The sequence below is a fragment of the Camelus bactrianus genome, chromosome 3, assembly GCF_048773025.1.
Source record: "Camelus bactrianus isolate YW-2024 breed Bactrian camel chromosome 3, ASM4877302v1, whole genome shotgun sequence".
NCBI classification, from domain to species: Eukaryota; Metazoa; Chordata; class Mammalia; order Artiodactyla; family Camelidae; genus Camelus; species Camelus bactrianus.
Window position 1 is genome coordinate 106,478,361 of NC_133541.1, and position 22,640 is coordinate 106,501,000.

General features: G+C 40.4%; 1 protein-coding gene across 1 annotated transcript in view; it reads right to left on the bottom strand.

Moving 5' to 3' along the window:
• HTR4 (5-hydroxytryptamine receptor 4) overlaps positions 1-22,640 on the bottom strand; it is a 260,433-nt gene that overhangs the window by 178,048 nt on the left and 59,745 nt on the right. Inside the window, exon 3 of the mRNA XM_074360903.1 lies at positions 14,637-14,798. The gene's annotated coding sequence lies outside the window, so the exon portion shown is untranslated. The remainder of the gene's footprint in view (positions 1-14,636; positions 14,799-22,640) is intronic.

Sequence of the window (22,640 nt, forward strand, 5' to 3'; positions counted from 1 at the left end):
TGAAGGAGCAGCCAATTTCTAGGACATATTAATCCTGTAGCAGAGGGAAGAGTGGTGGCAGAACCACAGGCTGGTCCTTAAAACTTCCACTTGAGAAGTTCCACACACATTTTATGAGGCAAAGAAAGTCTTTGCCTAAGCATGTTGTTGGTGAGATGGGAGTAAGATCTTTCAGTAAGAAAATCTAGATGGGATGAGTCTGATATATTTTGAACATAATGCAATCTACTGCAAATGCTATATGCTGATGGGCATAAACTGAATTGCTCATCCACAACCACTTACCAGGTAAGGGAGATAGGATTACACTTTTTGGCTTAAATGAATCAAAGCCTACCTCCTAAGTGGGAATGGAGTCAACCACACCCAGAACACATAGTCAACTTCACCTACCAGATTAGATCCTCATTTTACAAATGAGCAAATAGAAGTTAACAGTGATTGCACTTACTTAAGATTATAGAGCCAGAATTCAAGCCAGGTCATCTAAGTTGATATTCAATCCTTTCCATTGTATTAAAGACTCTGAATTTGGTACTACTGTATCTACAACTTTCTTACCTAATTTATTTATTTTATTAACAAATGTAACTAACATGGACAGGAATTGTATTGGAAATCCACTATTCTTCCCATATGATCACCATCTATAAATTAATTCATAAGTTTCAAATTTGAAAACCCTATAATTTGGAGACAAAATCAGAAAGAAAACATTTCATCTCCCAGAACAAACATCCCCCCAAGTTGCAGCTCAGAAAATACATTACACAACATTTCAAGGGATCGGTTTGACCATTAGTTAGCAAAAGCTTTAAGGTGTGTGTGTAGGTTGACCAAGTGATTTGACATGTAGAAACTTCTCATGTAAATACACATGGCTGAGTGGAAAAGTTAACAAAAATAAAAGTAAACTACAAGAATGTTCAATGCAGCAAAACCTTTTAACCTAAAAATCCTAAATATTTAACCTAAATATCCAGCAACATGGGATTTGTTAAGTAAACCAGGGAATATGCATTCAATAAAATACTATAGTGCTATTTTTAAAAGTCTCAAAATAATTCCATGTGCAGCAATATGGATGGACCTGGAGACTGTCATTCTAAGTGAAGTAAGCCAGAAAGAGAAAGAAAAATACCATATGATATCACTCATATGTGGAATCTAAAAGAAAAAAGAGGACACTAACAAACTCATCTACAAAACAGAAACAGACTTGCAGACATAGTAAATAATCTTATGGTTACCAGGGAAAGGTGGTGGGAAGGGATAAATTTGGGAATTTGAGATTTGCAAATGTTAACCACTATATATGAAAATAGAAAAAAACTCAGATTTCTTCTGTATAGCACAGGGAACTATATTCAATATCTTGTAAAACTTTAATGAAAAAGAATATGAAAACGAATATATGTATATATATGTATGACTGGGACGTTATGGTGTACATCATAAATTGACACATTGTACACTTCAACTTTAAAAAATCTCATACCTGGATGTTTAATTACATAGAAAGATCTTTTTAAATTGTTGTAGCAAAAGCAAGTTATCAAATAGTATATGCAATATGGTTTCTTTTTCATGTATGGAATTATAGATTTCCATTTTTTTCTTTTTGTTTACGTTTATTATCAAATGGGTATGATTTTTACACTAAGAAAATCAGAAATGAAATTTTCTTTTTTAATGAGTCACCCTCCAAGAGAAGCCATGTGAAGCAGATTGAGATTACCGTCTGCAGAAGTAATAAGCTCTAAGAATGTGTTGCTGATTAGACTAGAGTGCCTCTCATATAATGGGGGAGATTAAAATATAACTCAAGCAATATAATCCCTGACATGTAGAAAATGGGTCTAGGAAAATGAGAAATTCTGATTATGAATGGTCTGTGTGACTCTAGCATTGCCCCCTGGAGAGGTTTGGATTCATCAAAGAGTGAGGTAGAATTTTTCCCAGAGAGATGACAATTCATCAAAATGTTTCACCTTGGTGCTCAAAAATTTTGGCTCTCTTTCATTTTAATTCTATACTGATCCAGTTACCTTCTGTCTGAAGTTACTCTTTCATCATGAAGCAATGCCCCATGTCGATAACACATATTACTTTTCCTGACTGGTGGAACTCCCACTGCACATGGCTAGGTAAAAATTTTGGTCATGCCAGTTTGGAGTGGGGATTTATTTAATCAGTACCTTTGTGTTTGCCAAGGTCATTTTAACCCAGGGTGAGTTAATCCCATCAAATGGAAAATCAGCCAGCCAGGTTTTTTCTTTTTATTAACATTTCCACTTTCCTCTCTACCTGCAAAATTTTCAGTGAATCAGATGTTTCAGCCAATGTTTCCAAAACTTGATCCTTGAATTCCTTAAAAACTTTTATGTAGGTGTTGCCAGTGTTCAGTGATTTGTTTAAAATATTTGATTTAGCATCATAGAAAGGAAAATCAGAAGTGTGCTTCCATCGTAATCTGTCCATACTTTAACCTACTACCGCAGTAACATTTTTACTGTAGCCACAGTTTCTGGGCACATCTTGTATATCTACACCATTGTGCCTTTGTTCACTCTTCCTTAAGTCTTGAACCTTTCCACACCATATGTTAAAATCCTTCTCAAACACCAATTCCCAGGTGGAAAAAAAATTCTCTTCCTCTGAATTCTTTCATTCAAAATTCTATTCAGTAAGATCCTATTAAGTAAGGATTTAAGCTCTGTAAATGTAGATATTTTATTTTGTTCATTTCTGTATCTCCATTACATATTGAAAAGCATTAGTAGGTAATGCAAATTGTATGAATTAATGTAACTGTCTCATTCCTAGCTTCTCCCCTCACCAGACGGATTGTTCATTAAGAGAAGAGAAAAGAGGTGTTCATCTGAATCACTCAAGGTACTGTGCAACATGCATGCTTCAGTTTTCACACTGACAATATTCAAATATATACCTAAACAGGGATAATAGCTCCAGTCTAAATAACCCAGTTTTCATTTTAACCAGTTTTTCCATATCTAACAATGAAAGCTTTGAGCAATTAAAAAAATGCATTCATGCACAAACCAAAGATAGTGATTTCAGAGTTCAAAATCAAATTTTGATTGATTTTGTTAGATTCCTCATTCAAAAGTCAAAACTTCCAATGGTTTCAAGTTCAGATCCTAATTTAATGGATCAAATTCAATGAAACCTAAAATGTCATTTGGAGAATGAAATTAGCGAGCAACACTTCTTGATAAAGCATAACACACCAGTATCATGAATATAACTTGCACTAGTTTTCAACATGTTTCAAAAATGCCACATCCTAAGGTTTTCCATTATGATAGTTGAACTTGCCGTATTTTTTTCCAAGAAAGGTAAAAAAAAGAAAAAAAAGTGATAGAAGCACCAAGATTGTGCTAGATGCCAGCACATACTCATCAAGAATGTTTTTAAAAGAAAAATGGAGTGAATGAAAAAGTTAAGTCTATGTCTGTAGATACCTCTACATTATTGAGCTTCAAAGGAAATTCTGGCTCAAGATCTTTCCTGGTGTATTTTTGACATATGCTCCTTTTCTACAAGACAGATACTTATTTTCGAAATTAAAATATGCTTCTGGAGTTCAACAAGGGATAATAGAAGCTCATAATTGAGAACAACATGAACAATTTGAACTAGAAACAGGAAGACAGGAAACATAAAATGAAAACAGCCAACAGAGAGGAATGTCCTAGGCTTGGTGAAGAGCTTGTCCCCCACATGTAGGCAGCAGGCTCGTAGCTAACTCAGCCCAGCCTCAGCAGGCTCAGGTAACCACCATCCAGAGAGGTCGGCATTGCAGCAAGAGTCTATGCCCAGGGAATATTCTGCATCACGTGAATGGTAGCCTCACATCTCCAGGTGGGTTTGAGACAGGACTCCAGTAGGATAAAACAACCCAAATGAAGGCGGAATCAGGTTGCTGGAAAACCTGGAATTCACTGCCAGGCTCCAGATGTGGCAGGGAAACTAATAAGTTCAGGAAACCAGGCACAAGTAGAGCTCTGAGGACTTGAAAATCTTGGCCAGGATCGACAAGAACTGCTCATTCACATCACTCCCCTTACCACAGGGCACCAGCCTACTCTCAGCCTATACTCGCTGTATACAGCCTATACAGGGAAGAGCTAGAACTGGAGCAGGGATTGGGGGGCAGACACAGCTGTGAGCAGGTCCTGAAGGCAGGAGAACCAGAGTAATAACAGTTAGCACATATTGAAGGCTTATGATATGTCAGACCTCATACTAGTCTTCATATGCATTACCCTTAACTACTAACATTATCATCACTACTCCATGAAACATTTACTGAACATTTATTATGCACCAAGTACTGCTCTATGTGTGTTACAAGGATTATCTTATTCGTCCTTACAACAAATGTTTGTGCCCAATTCTCTTTATTCCTATTTCTTAGATAAAGAAATCAGAATACAAAACTGGTTGAATACCTTGCCCTCACGTCACACAGACAGCAAGTGGCAGAGCTGGGATTATAACCCCAGCTTTCTGAATCTAGAGTCCCAATCACTGGCTCATGATTTCATTTAACTCCTAGGAGTAACTCTCATTAAGAGAAATTTACAGCCAATAAACTAGACTAATTTGAACTCCCACAATTGGCAAAGGACGTGCAGGGCCTTCTGGTCTCCTCATTTTACAGGTCCAGAAAGGCTTTGGGCAAATGGCAAGGGCACAGTGAAGACGTCCCTCCCCATTTTGAATGCTGAGGTTGTGCTACTTACACCAAGAAATTTCCTCATGTACTGCCCTAAAGCCCCTCTGTCCCTTTCTCTGGTTATCTCTTTCCTTTCCCAGCCATCTCTCATAAATCTGGAATACATGTTTTTCTACGGTTCTTCCTTTCTTGTCTTCATTGCTGGAAAGTGAATCTCATCACACATAAATCCTGACCCAGAGAGACACTCCCAGAAACTGGATGAAGTCAGCCGGAAAGACTTCTGGAAGCCAATAATGGCAAATGAATCTCTAAATTACTGGTATTAATCAAATGCCTCCTACATCTCCTCACTTCATTGCTTTCCCGCATCACCACATCCACTCAGAGCCAACTCTTTTCCTTGGCGTGGTTCTTGACACCTGCTATTCTTAGAGTTTCTTGATCTGAGACATAACAAGTTACTGGCCCCACTGTCCAAGAAGAGGTAGCATTTAACTAGTGGAAGGAAAATGGGTGCGCAGTAGTGAGCCAGAATGAAATCACGAAGCCCCAAATTGGGCTTGACGTGGGTGGAGGAAAACAGGAAGGAAAGAATGCAGAAGTCATGGGAACAAGAGCACCATAAACTTCAGGGTCAATAAATATTAGACCAGCTCCCTGAGAACACATTTGATGACTCTTGTCATTTCTTAGTGTATGGGCCATCAGGTGCCCAAGGAAGGATCAAGGTGCTGCAGTGGAAACAATGCCAGCGCCGTTTTACAAGTATCCCTGAGTGTGGCAGGTGATGTACCTGCATGACCACATTTTATCCTTACAACAGCACTGCAAGGGAGGTTATATAAGTGCATAATTCACACATGGGGTTCCTAACTGAAATGGTGCCCAAAGCTATACCTGAGAAGTACCCCTCTCTCTGTCTCCATCTACCCCATTCCCACTCTCATCCCTCCTAGGCAACCACTTTGATTTTTTCCCCTGTTTATCTATCTGATTTTTCAATTTCTACAGACACAAAACAATGAAAATATGTATTCTTATTTTTACGCAGGGGAGGTAGTACTATTTTCATTCCTTATACACAAGGAAACTAAAGTTTGGAGAAGTTGACTGCATCTTCCTCTGGGCTGATATTTGGCTAATCAGGAACCCGCCAACTCCTAGAGTCATTGTTGGCTATAGGATCCAACCTGAGGACCAAAGGTCAAGAAACCCAGTTTAAAGTGACCCTAGCTTCTGACTTCAAGGTCCCTGGTTGAGTTAGTAGATTTAAAGGCTAGCAGATTTAAAATGTCATGCCTTTGTTCTATGGTTCTAAGAAATCAAGGATCTAAGGTAACACTAATGCCTGGAGCTGGAGGTTTTCATGGACTGTTCATTGGGGGGGGGGTCCTCTTTCAAGCTTCCTAGAAGAGAAAGGCTCGTATATGCATGCTTAGGGTAAGGCTGTCAGATAAAATACAGGGTGCCCAGTTAAATTTGAATTTCAGATAAACAATGAACTTTTTTTGATATATATATATCCCACACAAAATTTAAATGGTATTCTATATTTTATTATTATTATTTGTTTTGCTAAATCTAGCAGCCCTAGCATAGGGAAGTATTGGGACGTGGGACCTTACGTCTATAAAGGACAACTGGACTTAGGTCAGAAGGACTGAAGGAGCTCCTGGAATTTGGGAGGAGCTGGGACTTGTTCCTTTATAGTAATAAATTCTAAAAGCAGAAATCTTGTTTTCTAGGTTCCATGGACCTCATGAATAGTGAAGAACAGCTTGGTCATTTCTGAGAGTATAGCTTTTCAAGACCTTCCTCAATCCCAATTAAAGTGCCACCTGCAGAGCATGAGAATGACGCTGCAGCCTAACCTAGCCAGCGCATTACTGGCATTTCTTTGAATCTTCTGTCACCATTAATTTAGTAGATGTAAAATGATGACTTAATGTTGCTTTAGCTTCATTTTCTAGATTAGTTTAGAAAGTTAACATTCTCTTATGTGTTCCTTTACTATTTGCTTTCCTTCATGTAAAAAACATTCCTTTTATCTATTATTATTAAAATTTTGAAAGATCATCACAGATTATTATAGATATTAGGTTGTTGTCTGTCATATTTGATAAAAACATTTTCTGCCTTGCTTCTTATTCTTTAATTTCCTACTTATAGATATTTTAATGTTTATTCACATAATTCTATCCATATGTTTTCCTTTGTGGTTGCTTCTGCTACTTCATAGCCATAGAAAGAAAGTTGTCATTTCTGTATGGGTCTCATAAATATTTTATTTTCTGCTTGTCTTCCTATCTTTAAAAACATTAACTGACTCAAATCTAATGGTTCTCAAAGAGGGGTTTGAGAATTACCTGCATCAGATTACCTGTTTTGTTTGTTTGTTTTAATGCCTGACTCCCAATACCGTGACAAGCATAATTAATCAAAATTGCTCTAGAAAGATCATAGAAGTGTGTGTTTTTTTAACCACCCTCTAGGTGACTTTTCTGCACCTGGAAGCTTGAATATCACTTCTTTAAGCCATATGGAATTTATTTAGCACTTTTATTCACAGGCAAAGGATTAATTCAGAATAATTTAAGCCAAAAGGGAATTTATTGGGAAGATTGGGGAGCGTTTACAGAATTGAAGTAAAAGCTGATGAGTTTGTCCTGGAGAGGAAATAACCAGGCAGCCCTGGGGATCGTGGCAGGAGAAACCGTTCCTCAGACATAAAAGGAACATGGCAGCAAGAGGAAGGAGCACATACTGTCCTCTGCCCCCTTCCTCATCCACTGGAATGTAAGCTCCATGGGGGCAGGGACCTCTGCCTGGCATATAGTAGATACGCAATTTATTTTCCCTCTTTGCTCCATTCACACTTTCTTGAGACAGACTCTGACTGTCCTGACTCGGGTGACAGCCACCCCTCGACCAGAAAAAAGGCAAAGAGCCTTGATTTATAGTCCCACCCATACTGCACACATGAGAGGAGAGGTTATGCTCCCAAAGTTAAAATGTGTTATTATAGGAAGGAGGAATAGATTCTAGGTGATTTTAAAACAATTTTCCAGTATATCATGGTATAAGGCATGGTTCTAAGACAATTTTTTCCCAAATTGTTCTCCAGTTATTCCCAGTATCACTTATTATTCATCAGTCTTTTCAATCTTTCTTAGAGGGAGTAACTTTAAACATAGGACATGTTGTCACACCCAGCCACATCTTTACTGAGATCTGCATTTTATTCCATAGACTGTAACTCTTGTGTTTGTAACCCCAAATTCACTCCTATTTAAGACATAGTATTTTCCCATCACCTTTCAGAACCATAATGTAATTAAATAGGCTGCTCCTTGTGCTGCTTACATGGCTCCATTCTCTGCAGCCATTCTCCTAGTTTTAATGATCTTGTTCTTTACAATGTAAACACCTTGCAGGTCCCCTCTAGGACTAAACTGTATGTTTGCTTAGCAATGAACTCTACTCTGTTTTTCCTTTAGGTATGCTCCAGCCAGAGACTGATCATAAGATAATATACATTTTCTTCTTTGAACTTCTCAATAAAAGTGAGCCCTACCATCTCCATTTGAGTTTATTTCAGGAGATGTAAAGCTGTGGACAAGCAAACAGAAAGGTCCTCCAGTGTTTCTCTAGTGTTTAAGGGAGCCCCTTCTGCTTAGTATCCAACTAATTTTGCCTGACTCCTATCCTTTATGTTTTATTATAAAATATCCATTTGGGGACCTATCTTTCTTATTATTCCTGTGAGTCCTCAGGGAATACTTCCACATTCTGACAAATCCACCTTGATCATCATTTACCATCTCTCACTCTGGACCACTGCCCTGGGTCCCTCTGCCAGTCACCTCTCACCGTCTCACAGCTGTTTTGCAGGCTCTCACTACAAGACTTTCTCAAAGGGCAGAGCCTCAAGGTCATGGCCCCTGTCTCAGTACAGCTCACAACAGGAGTGCACAGTCCCTGTCCTAATTCTCCGTAGCCCAGCGCCGCCAGCTGTGATATCTGATAAAATACTATTGAAATCTTAAGAATAATCCAAGGAAAAGAAACATTTTAAACTGGATGTTAGACAGCCCAGCTCCTAGGATCCCTAGGTCTGAGACTGTTTTCCCTCCCCGGTACACAGAGCTATAGTTCACGGGGTGGCTTGCCTCCACCAAGACAGCTTTGTTTATTTTTCTCTTTTGCCCCTTGAGTCCAAGCGTTTATTCCCTTCTGCCCCAGAGAAAGGAAGAAGCAAAGCAATCCCCTCCCCTAATCATAGGCTCAATTCATTTCTTCATCACAGTGAATCGCAGTAAGAACATACCCTTTCCCCCATACTGGGGTCCAAATGAGGCACCTTCAATGACAGAAAGTATAATGCATGTTTATTCAGTCTTAAAATTTGGGGAGGGGGGGCATTGAACACTTGAACCCACAATGAACTGTACCTCACACAGCTATAGCTCATACTTACACCTCATCCTGAAGGAAAGATCTGACCTGCCTGCTGTCTGTTGGGAGGTATCTGGTTTTGTGATGATGAGCTAATAATAATATTTAAGCCAACATATTATCCAAGGGAAAAAAAAGATTTTTCTGGGATAGTTCAAATTAAATCTATGTGGAAAAAAAAATAAAATGCCTCTTCTCTGTAAAGACACAGTCCTATTAAAGATACTCCCAATTTTTGTCATGACAGAGTACGTTTTATCCCAGCCTGAAGTCTCTGGCAGGGTTTGAGTGATTTCATGGGTTCAGAGCTTCCCTGCGTACAATGAAGAGTGGGCATTTGTCTTACGTGTATATGATTAAGTATCTCACTAAAGAACTGAGGCTAAGAATGCGGCCCAAGAAGGAAGAACAAGCCTTAAATTCCCCCAGTGAAGCATTACAAGTGATACAAAGAGGAGTTTGGTGAGCAACAGGCTGAAAGATCATGCTGGCAAACGGTACTTTCAACAGCAAGACCCAGTCTAAGAAACAAACGGAACACTGCTGCCAGCAAAGGCAGGTTTCCATCACCTTTGTTGTAAAGGGGCTTATCCTTGGGCCACAGAAGACTCAGTTGGAAGTAATGATGCAGAATGCCATAGGGAGCTGCTGACAACTAGGGCCGAAGGGGGGACTTCGATTTATTTTCTTGCTGGCATTGGCTGTCTTGAGGCTGCAATCCTGGAAAGATCTTCAGATCTTGCTCTGCTGGAAAGACCTGCAGAAGGCCCCCGAGCTCTGTAGGTTTGGGGCTCCATTCAGGTCGTCACCATTTACAAACTGGATGACTGTAACTCTGACCAAGTCATTTCACCTCTCTGTACACTAGCTGGAAAACAGCTCATTTGACTGGGGATCGAGGTGCGGTTTTAATAGTTTGCAAACACAGACGAATAGGGGAGACTGGCAGAAGTGAGCTCATAAATGGGGATGGAATAGACGCCCAGAGATAGAAACATGGAATACATCTTACTTGCTCCTCACAGTTTTTCCTTTTCACACTTTTTGCAAAAGGCTAAATGAACGCCACTGTAATTCAGACAATAGCAACTACTCATTGTATTATGGAACTACTTCAAGTTGTGTCCTACCCTCTTGGGGTCTAAAAACTGCAACGCCTTTTATTACTAAGTTGTTTTTGAACTTGGTGACAATTTTTAATGGTTGGGCGACCTCTGCTGTTATATTAGTCATGTCATAGAATATGGAACTAACAGGACTTTAAAATTCATGTATTCTGTCCCCATTTCATAATTCAGTCCTTCCAAAATGGTACCTGGCTATTGCTTCAACACCCAACTTCCATGTAAAGAGAGCAGAGTTAAACAGGATCATGGAAACTTCTTCCCACATTTGATAAAATGGCTATCTTTTAAAGGCATTTAATTCAACAGCAGCAACCAGAGAGGAAAGGAGAAGTACTTGGACCACAATCACTTAGGTTTGGCAGCTGTGAAAAGACGGAGATTCTGACGTGACTGAGGGCAGCTCCTCAGACCACACCCATCTCCCCAAAACAGTTAGACAACACTACACTGGGGGTTCAAATGATGTTCTCTAGTTGAAAAAATCAACAGAAAGCTGCATCCAGTTCTTAAACCATACTGTGAAGGAAGGAAGACAAACTGGTCCCAGGTAAAGTGCAAGGGTGCTCAGGAGTATAACATCTAACTACATATATCAGAGAAACTATAAACAAAGCTGCTCCTTGTTAAATGTGAACAAAATTAAAAGAGGTAGTAGAGAAATTATGCAAACCTATTGCAACAAAAATGTCAGGCAAGACAGAGACAAAACAAACAAATTATTTATATATATATATATATTTTACCCTCAAAAAGAAAATAAAACCCAAAGGAGGAATGTTCATCCCCTTTAAAGGTTCATTATAGAGAACAATTCATAAAGATATGAATTCAAAACACAAGATCTCAAAGAAAAATCATAAAACAATTGACTAAAATGAAAGAGATTGTAGAGTTAAGAAAAAAACTGAGAAACAAAACAACGTTGTTACAGACCTAATAAGCTATAAACAGCAAAGGAGAGAAATGTGGGGCTGAAAACATCATGGAGAGGCGGCTGGGGATAATCACAGAAAGCACAGAGTGAAAAGACAATGTGATTAAAGTAACGAGGAAAGAGAAAGAGAGGAAAAGTCTCCCAGTATGAGGATAATGAATTCAAAGATACAACCTGGCAAGTATTTCCTGAAAGAAAGGACGGTATTCATAGGTAAGAAGGGCATAGCCTTGGTCAAGAAGGTTTGTTACAGAATGATCAATATGGAGATATTTTCTGGTTAAACTATTAAAGGTTAAGGTTAAAGAAAAAAAAATCCTTTAGACATTCAGGGTGAGAAAGTCAGCCACATGAAGGGAAGAAGTTGGGTGGGTTTCAAGCCTCCTCCATTTCAACTCCAATGCCCAGAGACAATGGAGCAATGACCACAAACTTCTGAGAGAAACAGTGTGACCCAAGAATATTAGATCAAGTCTGGGTGTTGCCAAGTATGGAAATAAAAGACATTATTTTCTTACATGAAGGAGTTCAAGAAATGTAATATCCATGAACTTATTTTAAAACAAAAACAAAACTATTTGACAAATCAGTTGACCCTTGAACAATACAGGTTTGAACCATGGGGTTCATTTACACATGGATTTTTTCCAATAAATAGATTGGAAAAATATTTCTGAGATTTGCAGCAGTTTGAAAACAAAACTCACAGACAAACCATGTAGTCTAGAAATATCAAAAAAAATTAAGAAAAGGTTAGGTATGTCATGAATACATAAAATATATTTAGATACTCGTTTATCCTTACATAGGCATAAGGCATAAAATAAAATTGATAATGTGTTACTGTTATTGATAATTTCTTACTGTTCCATAACTTTGCTTTCAAAGAATAACATTACTGTACAGTTTGCCCCTCTCTCATAGTTAGAGAAACTACAAATCAGCCTATCATCCCAGGTAAGAAGTTTTATATATTTTTTAAAAGTAACAATGTTTCCAATATTGTATTATAAATAAGACTCAAATACTGTATGCCAAAAAAATTTTAAACCATTCATTAGTGTATAAGCTAGGTTACCATTAAACAATTATATTGTTGCTTCTTTATGATCAATACATGACTTGTTATACCTGTAAATAAATATGAATTTCTTTTTCACATTATCTTTTCATTTTTGATGCCTAGTGTTAGTCATACACATAACATACACAGTGTTCTTTATCAATAAGACAATGTTACTGTAAGTACTGATAGACAATTCTTGTAAACAGATGAAATCTTATAGTACCAGTAAACACAGTACTGTACTGTAGTGTATTTTCTCTTTCTTACAAGTTTTAAATAAAATTTTCTTTTTGCTAGCTTACTTTAAGAATATAGTATATAAAGTATATAATATATATACAAAATAGGTGTTAATCACCTATTTATGTTATCTGTAAGGCTTCTGGTCAACAATAGTCTAGTAGTAGCAGAGTTTTGGGGGAATCAAAAGATAAACACCAAGATAAGGACTATGGACTAAGATAAACACCAAGCTTTCTTAATTTCACAACTAAAGCTAATCACATGTTGGACATGAAGGAAGCATAAAAGAATATACATATCATAAGCCTTAACAAAGTGAAAATATTATATGCAAAATCTGAAATACTGAGGTGGAAGGAAGAGTAATATGTAACTTAAAAAGTGAGTGTGCCTTTCAAATTGCTTTAGTAATTTGTTTTGACTGAAGAGGGATCTTTATTGGGGACATTTTTATCCAAACTGCAAATCTATACACATGCACATGTCGAAAACAATTTTCATTAAATGCTAATGCTTATCACTTCTGAGTGGTAAGATCTAGAGTAATCTTCTGCTTTTTTATGTTTGTGTAGTGCTTGAATATTTTTGTAATGAGCATGTACAATTAAAAAAAAAAACAGTAAAGTGATTAATTACTCTTAAAAATAAAAGGGCCAGTTTCATTCCATTTCCAGCTGAGAAAGTTGAGCCTCCTAGCTGGGGACTTCCCCACTTGATCCTTCTCTTCACTTCAAACGTTGATATCAACGTAAATGTGATTGGAGAATATCATACTCAAGAGTCAGGAGGTTCCTTTCTTTACTTCCTAGAAGACCTGCCTTCAAACGAGGGTTAAAGAGTTCTTAGAACAGCAGAGGGCACCCTCCTCCACATTTATGGGAAAGTAACGCACGTCCCAGCTTTGTGTCTGTACCTGCCCAGCCCTGCCACTTAGAAGTGCTGTGACCAGCAGTCACTGAACACCTCCAGGACTCAGTTCCTCCACCTCCCACTCCTGCCCACTACCAAGCCATCCTCCACACTGCAAAGCAGATCAAGCCACTGTCCTGCCGGCAACCCTTCCGTGACTTCTCGCTGTACTCAGAATCCATCCCAAACTCCTGAACTAAGGCTGGCAGACCCCTGCCTCACCCGACTCCTGCCATCTCACTGCACCACACATCATGTCCTCTGCTCCAGCACACTGGCACTTTGTCAACACCTGGAATATATTCAGCTATGTCCCACCTCTGAGCCTTTACACTTGTTGTTTCCTCTGTTGAGTTCTTACCTCTTCTGAGCTCATTTGCATCAAGGAATTCTTCCCAGTGTTTAAACCTGCTTAACTGTCACCTCCTCAGAGAGGCCCTCCCTGATAACCCTATCAAAATTCCCCCCCACTTTATTTTCTATCACAGCCCTGTGTGCATCGTCTTATACTTATTACCATCTGTAATTGTAATTGTACTTGCTTAATTGTTTGTTGCCTGAATCCCACTAGAGCCTAATTTCCACCAGACCAGGGACTTGCCTGTCTTCTTGATCATTATATGTTTAGCAGGTAGCTGGCGCTCGGCAATTAGTAAGTCCCCAGTAAGTATTTGGTGAATTAATGAATGAACGGATTTACAAAATATCTATACTGGCTGCTTCCTTAGGGCTATTATAAAAAGAAATAGTGTGAAAGCCCTTGTGATGGGCTGAATCGTGTCCCCCCAAATTCATATGTTGAATATGCATTTTGTAGTGCACACATACATATGTATTTCCTTCTTACTAGAGTAGTGGAAATGCTGCAAAAGAAACACCCCTAACTCAACTGTTTTTATTCCACTTCTCAATACATGCACATCCTACCAACACTGCCTACCTCCACCTTACAAGGAAGGAAGGAATGAAAGGATAGGAATTATAGGAAAGGAACATACTTTCTTCCTATGTCATAATTTTCAGCCTATGTGCTGTCTAATACACAGAAGTAACATGAATAAAAAAGGATATGATGGGAATCTTTGGTCATTCATGTTTCTTAGAATGCCATTGTCTTTCTGTTTTCAAAGCAAGTTCTGACTTGAACAGAAGCATGGCCTCTCAGTGGTACATGTAACACACTTGCCTGGTACTCACTTTGAGTCTCGCCGAAACTCCATGCATCCTGGGTGCAGTTGCATTCTGTGCTCATGGGACATCGTGAATGCTATATGCAAATGGGTCTGTGAGGAACAGAGTGGACACATATGTGTATCTCCTCTGCTCACATGCATGCTCCATTGTCCTACTGGACTTTACCTGTAAAACACAAGTTCAAAGACAAAATTATTAAGAATTTCAGGATGGCCACAACACAGCAATAAACTAAACACAGGAGCGTGAGTCCCTGTGCAGACAACTACACAGATCCCAAATCCTTGAAGCTGGCCTTAGAAAAGATGAAAGTGATTAAGCAGGCCCCAGAATGACTGCAAACAAACTGTCAAATAATAAGCATCCTTCAGAGGTCCCTACAGCCATCTTATAAAGAGTGCCCAAGTGAAGCACCCAGCTCTTAAGAGTAGAGACAGGAAATAACAATTGTGTGCTACTAATTTTCACATGGTCTGTGGTATCTCAGGTCCAGTGGGCCATGTGAGACTGAGAACCTATAAAACACAAAACCATCCTTCTAGGGAAATTGTTCCTGAGTTCTCAAAAACCAACTTGCAAATCTTCTTTGGGAACCCACCCCATTTCTAAGGTAAAAAATACCAACTCTGTCACTAATGGGAGAACATCTGGCTCTTTAACAAGGCAGAGCCCAGTTGGGGGTCCTGCTGAGACCATGAAGAGGTGGTTGGAAGCAAACAAGTGCTGTAGAATCTGTGAGCTGGAAGCCTGGAGACCCGGATAGGGTGATCAGTTCTGATAGGAAGTGTGTGACCTTAGTTAACTCACTTTGAAACACGAAGCCTCGTTTCTCTCTTCTGCGAAACAGGGGAGTTGGATTTGATAATCCCCGAGGGCCATACTAAGCTAAAAATAACCAGAACCAGCAAAACTTTGTGCAGCTGGAGAAGGCAGAGAAGAAAGAGTTGACAAAGTCATGTGGAAAACCTTGACAGTGAATAATGAACAGGAGACACTTTTAGAAACCACTGTGGTTAGGACCGGCTCTTCACAGGTCTTGAAAGTTCCTTGGCAGCTTACGGCCTGGTTTCTTCCAGCCAAGGTAGTGTCGGTTGGAGCAGCAGTCAGCAGCAGCACTTGCAGCCAGCTTGCTTTCCTGCCTGCCCGCCTGGGGAAGTGCCTTTCTTCTTGTTACTCTCTAGTACAACTTTGGCCAATTTGTGACCCTTGACCAGAGGAAGATCCTGAAGAACTTGTGATCTCTCTAAATTTTTTTTTTTTAAATCACTGCTATTTTTCTTATTAACCCATTCCTAGCCTCTGACCACTTTAAGTCTCTAGGAACATTGGTGGAAACAAAGCTGTCAGGTGATAGTAGGTTTTGGAAGAAAGTAAGATGGACTGAGTACCTGAGCCCTAGCTCTGATGCTGGCAAGCTGGGGTACCTCGTGGATATTATTTTTTCCCCTCTCCAGCATCTTTTCTTAGATGACAGCACCCTGTTTTTCATGTGTGGATACACCCCTCTTCTACTGTGAAATCCTAACGTTTAGGTGGGACTGACTGTCCCCTAGCTCTTGAGTAAGCTCTTACTGCATCAGTGCACTTGGCACACCCTATCTCTCTGCCCACAGTGACAGATCAGGGCTAAGGGGAGGATCTGATTAGGGCCAGTGAGAAAACTTGAGATCTGTAATAGCGTGCTTCTAGAAGAGAAAAGTTAGGTATCTGTTCACTAGATTTAAAGTTCTAAGCATGTGAGACTTTGAGTTGCTGAAGCCATTTTGCTGTTACGAATCTGAGCCAGTCTGAGTAAGGCCAACAAATGTATGAAGCAAAGCAGAACTAATAGAAAAGAACAGACACTGTGACTCAATGACATTTCCTGAGCCTCTGGATCAAACTGTGCCTGAAGCCAAATAGCACCCCCAGATCTGAACCAATAAATCTCTGTGTTTCCTTAAGCTGCTTTTAACTGAGATTTTGGTCACTTGCAAGAATAATAACACTTACTACAACACTTTACCTCTCTGGACCTCAATTTCCTCTGCAGCAAAACAGCTACTTTGTGGACAGTAATGGACCAGCATCACAGTATAATCTTTTCCAGGTGTGGCCATAATTCCAAGTGGCAGCAAAGACAGTTTTCCCAAATGCCAACAACTGGTTTCTTCACCCAGTAGACATCAGATTTCAAAGCCTTGTGTACATGTTACATAGCAGCCTTTAACAGATAAAATTGCTCCCCTATAGTATGATCCTGTATCTCTAGCCAGGGTCTTTTTTCTGAACCTCAGATGCCATATCCAACTGAATACTGGATACCCCCACCTAGATTTCTTACAGTCATCTTGACCTGGCAGGTCCCAAACTGAACAGGGATCCTCCAACCCTCCCCAGCTGCACCCTGTGTTCCCACTCAAAATTAATGGCACCACCACTCACCCAGTTACCCAAACCTGAAACCTATAAGCTGAATGTTCCTCCCTTTCCATTTTCCATCTTCCTTCACAATCCATTCCATCTGCAAGCCTCATGAAGTCTGCCTTCCAAATAGCTCTCATATTTTCACATTTCTCTCTAACATTCCTGCTCTCCTATACTGGGGTCCACCATTATCTTGGCCAACCCCTGAAAAATATTTCTAATTGGCATGAAGATGGCTCTCTCCTTCTGGGTTCTGTTTTCAGTTCCTTCTCTGCATCCTTTTGTGCCAGACACAGTAAGATCCCTGGGGCTACTCCCCCTACGTGGCCACACGATCCTTTGTGGCTCCCCTTGGTAGGTAAACCTTCCCTAGATTGTTCTAATGCGAGTTTCCCATCTGCTTCCCATTGGGATCCTAACCCTTACACACCTTCCCTGGAGCACCTCACTGCCAACAAGGATGACCCCTCTGGTGATTCTTCTTTCCTCTGCTCCTCCTCTAGACTTCTGACTAAGTAGCCTGGAGAGAAGGATGGAGGAAGCTGAGAGGCTTATGGTGCCAAGGCCAGTTTTGACTTTTAGGAAGCCCTGAGGATTTATGGGAGAGGAGTGTCCCGGCCCCAACTGTGAAAACTCTTTTTAGAATGAGGGACAACTCCTCTTTGTTCATTGTTCGAGTCCTGATTATCAGTGCTGGAGCAATAGGAAAAATTGCACTGACCATCCTCTTACAGCCTCTGCTGCAGGACTTAAGTCTCCAAACACACACAGGCTTTGTCACCACAGATCTTTCTATTGCTAGTTGATATCTTCTTTGTATTAAGTATCTTTACCAAAGCTTTGCCTTGAATGCTTATGGGTGGACAGTACTCAGGTAGCAGAGGTTGCTCCTACCTGGAGGCAAGACAGATGAGGGAAGCAAAACAAACGCAGTCAGTGTGACCCAGCTGGTAATGAGCTTTTTGCATCTGAGACTGTCATGCTTGTGTAGCATGTTACAGTTTAACAAGAGCTTTCATCCCACAGGGGCTGGCATATGGCTGAGTAATCAATAAATGTTTTGTAAATGACTGAATGAATCTGTGGAGTCATTCTGTCCTCTTAAAATAACCGTGTGAAGCAGGCATAACAGGGACCACCCTTCTCACTCTACAGAAAAGGAAACTTGGGCCCAAGATGGCAGATTAAGTTTCTTGAGACCACACATCCCGCAACTACAGCGGCTCAAGTCAGTGTGTCACATCCCACCTTGACAGGCACCACTACAGCACAGCTGGGAGCTACCACAGGGACCAGATAAGTAGGTAGAAGTTCAGGCTGCTAACTGGCTGGGAATTGAGCAAAAGGAAAAAGAAAAAGACCTTCTGGTGCCAAGACTCCAGGGAAATGTTTGTTGACTTTTTGCTTCATATTGACTACTTCCAACTAGGATTTGAAGCTAACTTTTCGATATAAGGGCTCCCTGGGGTGGGTAAGGAGCTCAGGACCTTGTTGCTGTGGTTCTCCAGGCAACCACAAACCCATAGCAGCTCCAGGAAAATGCCTGAATTACATGGAAAATGACGAGGAACTACAGAGAAAACAGAGAGAACTTGCGGGAAAGTGGAAACAGAAAAACAAGAATTCAAAGGGCAAAACAAGAGCAGCGCCAGGGGCAGGACAACAGCATCAGCGCTGTGCCGTCAGGATGCCCAGGGTGCCTCCCCCGGAGCCCTTCATCACAACACTGCCCCGTGTAAAACTGAACTAAGAGGGGTCCAAAGGAACCAGATGTCCTAGCTCTCAGCCAGACCTCTTAAAATGGATTTGCTGGTGGAGTGATCTGAAAACGTAGATGTGAGCATTCATTCCCCTGCTCGCGGGCTCCCCTTATTCCCCACCACCTGCAAAATGAGGTCTGCTTCTCCACAGAGCCCACAGGCACTGCTGAATTTCTCTCTCTACCTCCATCCATTTTCTTGAATCTGGTCATTTGTGCAGGTTTCTCCCGCATTGGCTAACTACTGTTGATCCTGAGGGTTGAAGGTCAACGTTACTTTCTCCAGAGATGCCCTCTGACCCCCTTTCCACCCCCATATTAGGTCCAGTGTTCTTTTTCCACGTTTCCATGGCATTGTGGACCTTTCATGATGGTCACACAGTCAGCTCTGCTAAGAGTGTGGGTGTTGCATCCTCAGCTACATCTCCCACACAAAGCAGAGGTCCTGGCTCTTAGGAAGTGTCCATTAAGTATTTGCTGAACAAACAAGAAGGAGAAATACTCAACATCTCTGTAAAAATCCTCGATCTTACCAAGTAAGGCGGGAAAGGGAAATAACCTAGTGGGGGTGGAGGCATGTGAGCAAAGAGGTTTTCCTTTAGGACAGAAACCCAGAGAAATAAATGGCCCTGAATCCAGGGATCATCAAGGAGCATATTACCCCCTTAACAACTGCAGTTATAATTCTCTACTGGGAATAGGGGCCTTCTTGGAAGGACTGGAGACATTTGGAAAAGTCCTTCCTTAAGAAGAAAAGCGGAGAACCAAAATCCACCCAAGTGTCTGGATACATCTGAAAAGAGATCACACGCAAATGAGCAAGTGGACAGGAGAGCCGATGTGGGGCTGGCAGAGTCACCCCGACTAGAAGGACAAGCTGCTCCTCAGTTCCAGCCAATTGCTGAAACACAAGAATGCAGGGCACTATTGCCAGATCTTATGATTTTCCAGAGAAGCCAGAGGTCCCTGTAGTGTGTGTGTGTGTGTGTGTGTGTGTGTGTGTGTGTGTGTGTGTGTTTAAGCCTCCCAAACTTGTTTATATTTTTTATAGTTACCGATGAGGCCAAAAAAACAACTTGCATGAGCCCAGTGATGCCAGTGTTTGACCTTTGTCCAAACAAACCTGGCCTCCCATGGGTCTGTTTATCTAAACCTGTAGACACCAGAGTTCCAAACAACATGATTCACCCAGAGAAAGTGATCAATACATGAATAACTCAATGCGGACAGAGATCTGTCTGTGTCAATTATTGACACATCGTAGGCGGTCAGTAAATAGCTGCTGAATAGGAAAAAGAAAAAAAAAAAAAAGGAATAAATGCATGCCTGCAGTTCAAGATTTCTACCACTAGATGGCAAGGTTGAGTTTTTCTGCAGGTGGAAGCATTGTGTTGGAGACTTCTGAGTGGGAGGATTTGCGTTAAACCAAACAAATCTCTAAAAGAAACAACTTTCATTAATCTAGTTGTATGGGCATGTCTAAAAGCCATGCATACTTAGCCTGAATGTCCCACAAATGCCAATAACTGTTTACTTACTGTCTTTGCCATCTCTGCTCACTTCCCACCCCAGTCAGCTCTGGATACAAAGTCATTAGGAGATGGTTTCCCTGGGTATAAGTAGCATCCATGGTTAGAAAATGAGGATGAATACTAGATGGTGGGGCTGGGGCAGGGGTCGGGGGGTAGTTTTGTATCTAAGAAGTTCACAGTCTTTTGGGGTAAACAGACCTTTACTCCAGTTATAATACAATGTACCTGATACTATAATGGTGATATGTAGACGATGCTGTGTGGACTTAGAGAAGAGAGGGACAACTCTTTGTTGAGGAGGGTGCAGGGAGACCTCACATAAATAGTTCATGGCCGGGACGGACCTTGAAGGATGAGTAGGAATTCACCAAGGTACAAAGGCAGGAAGAACATTCACTCATTCATCAAATATCTATTGAGCATCTATCTATGTGTACCTGGCACTCCTGCTGACCATTGGGGATGTAGCAGTGAACAGGACACAAGGGTTCTGCCTTCCAGGAACTCATGATGCAATGGGAGACATGCTTAATAATCAAGAGAGGAAATAGGTTTTTAAAAAGTTACAGCTTGTGGGAAGAACTATATTATATAGGGTAGGCCAGTGAGGCATCTCAGAGGAGGTTGCACTGCAGCTGCAACTAAGAAGCACCAGTCATATGAGAAAACGGTGAGGTGGGAGCGGGGGCACAGGGGATGCTTTTAGCAGACAGAATACTGAACGCTATCAAGGTAGAAGACCTAGCCATTGTGAAACCATTTATGAAAAGTAGGGACACCTCCCAGTATATTTGAGGAACAGAAAAAAGCTCTTGTTGTACTAGGATGTACACTGGGAAAGGAAGAAAGAAATTTGTGGGAGCTGAGGCCAAAGAGATGGGCAGTGTCCCATGGGTGGCAGGTCTCAGACTTTATCTTAAAATCCAATCTTTCCCAAGCCAGTGTCAAACTCACCATTTCTGCAAGTCTCATTCCACCAGAACTATTATTTCCTTATTTTTCTTTCAATAATGTAATTTTTACATAAAATATTTTAAAGGAAAGTTTAATAATATTGTCACATATATTATATATAGAAGGGCAGTGTCATTTGCCACTAAGAATAGGTAACCAGAAAAATGAACATAAGACCAATGAAATTGTAAAATATCTCATATAACTCCTGAAATTTTCTCAAGTGGCTCACATCCTACATAGGATGTGGGAAGGGTGGACACGAGGAATTTTAACTAGAGAGCTAAGGAGATGAGGTTGCATTTTGGAAATCAGCACTGAAAGCGCTATTCCACTTATATGTTCTACAAAAACGTGATGATGATCCTGGCAGCCATAATACCCCATAAAAGGGATATTCCTCGACAAAAACTGCTCCACCCAAGGGGCTTTCCAGTGGTGAGTTACATGAAGCCAATTCTGAAAGCCCTGACAGATAGCAGGCTACCACACAAAAATTCAGGGAGAGACCAGGTAAGAATGACCTGCTCATTCAAATTCCCTTGTTTAGTATCAATTTCCTCCAGCTTGAGGAGGATCGCCTAGCTACTTGGCAGCTGGTAAGTAAAGAGATTTAGATAAAGCTCCTGAAAATGAGGAACCAGCTCATAATTCTTGACTTGGGAAAGCCATAATACAAAATCTAACAGACTCTTTTGTTCTTCTTACAAATTCATATCTGGCAGCTTAAAGAAAGAAGCCCACTTAAGCACCCGTCCCCTAGAGCAGTTTAGCTTTTTGTTTTGCCATTTGACAAATATTTATGAAGCACCTATAAAAAGTCAGATACTATGAAGAAATCAAAAGTGCTTACTGGTTTACAAATTCAAATGCCAAACAGGTGCCAGGAGAGAAATGTTAATGAAAGAAGCAGCCCAGCATAAGACAATAGGGAGTGGTGGGGACTGTGGTGAACTAGAGAGTACAATCCCCACTTAAAAGGGGAAATTGTGACAGGGCTTAATTTCCAGAATACACAAACACTTCCTACAACTTAGTAACAAAAAAACCCCCCAAACAACCCAGTCCAAAAATGGGCACAACCTAAATGTCCATCGACAGATGACTGGATAAATAAGATGTGGTATATACATACACACAATGGAATACTACTCAATAAAAAATAATAAAATAATGCCATTTGTAGCAACATGGATGGACCTGGAGAATGTCATTCTAAGTGAAGTAAGCCAGAAAGAGAAAGGAAAATACCATATGATAGCACTTACATATGGAATCTAAAAAAAAGACAAATGAACCTATTTACAAAACAGAAACAGACTCAGACACAGAAAACAAATTTATGGCTATCAGATG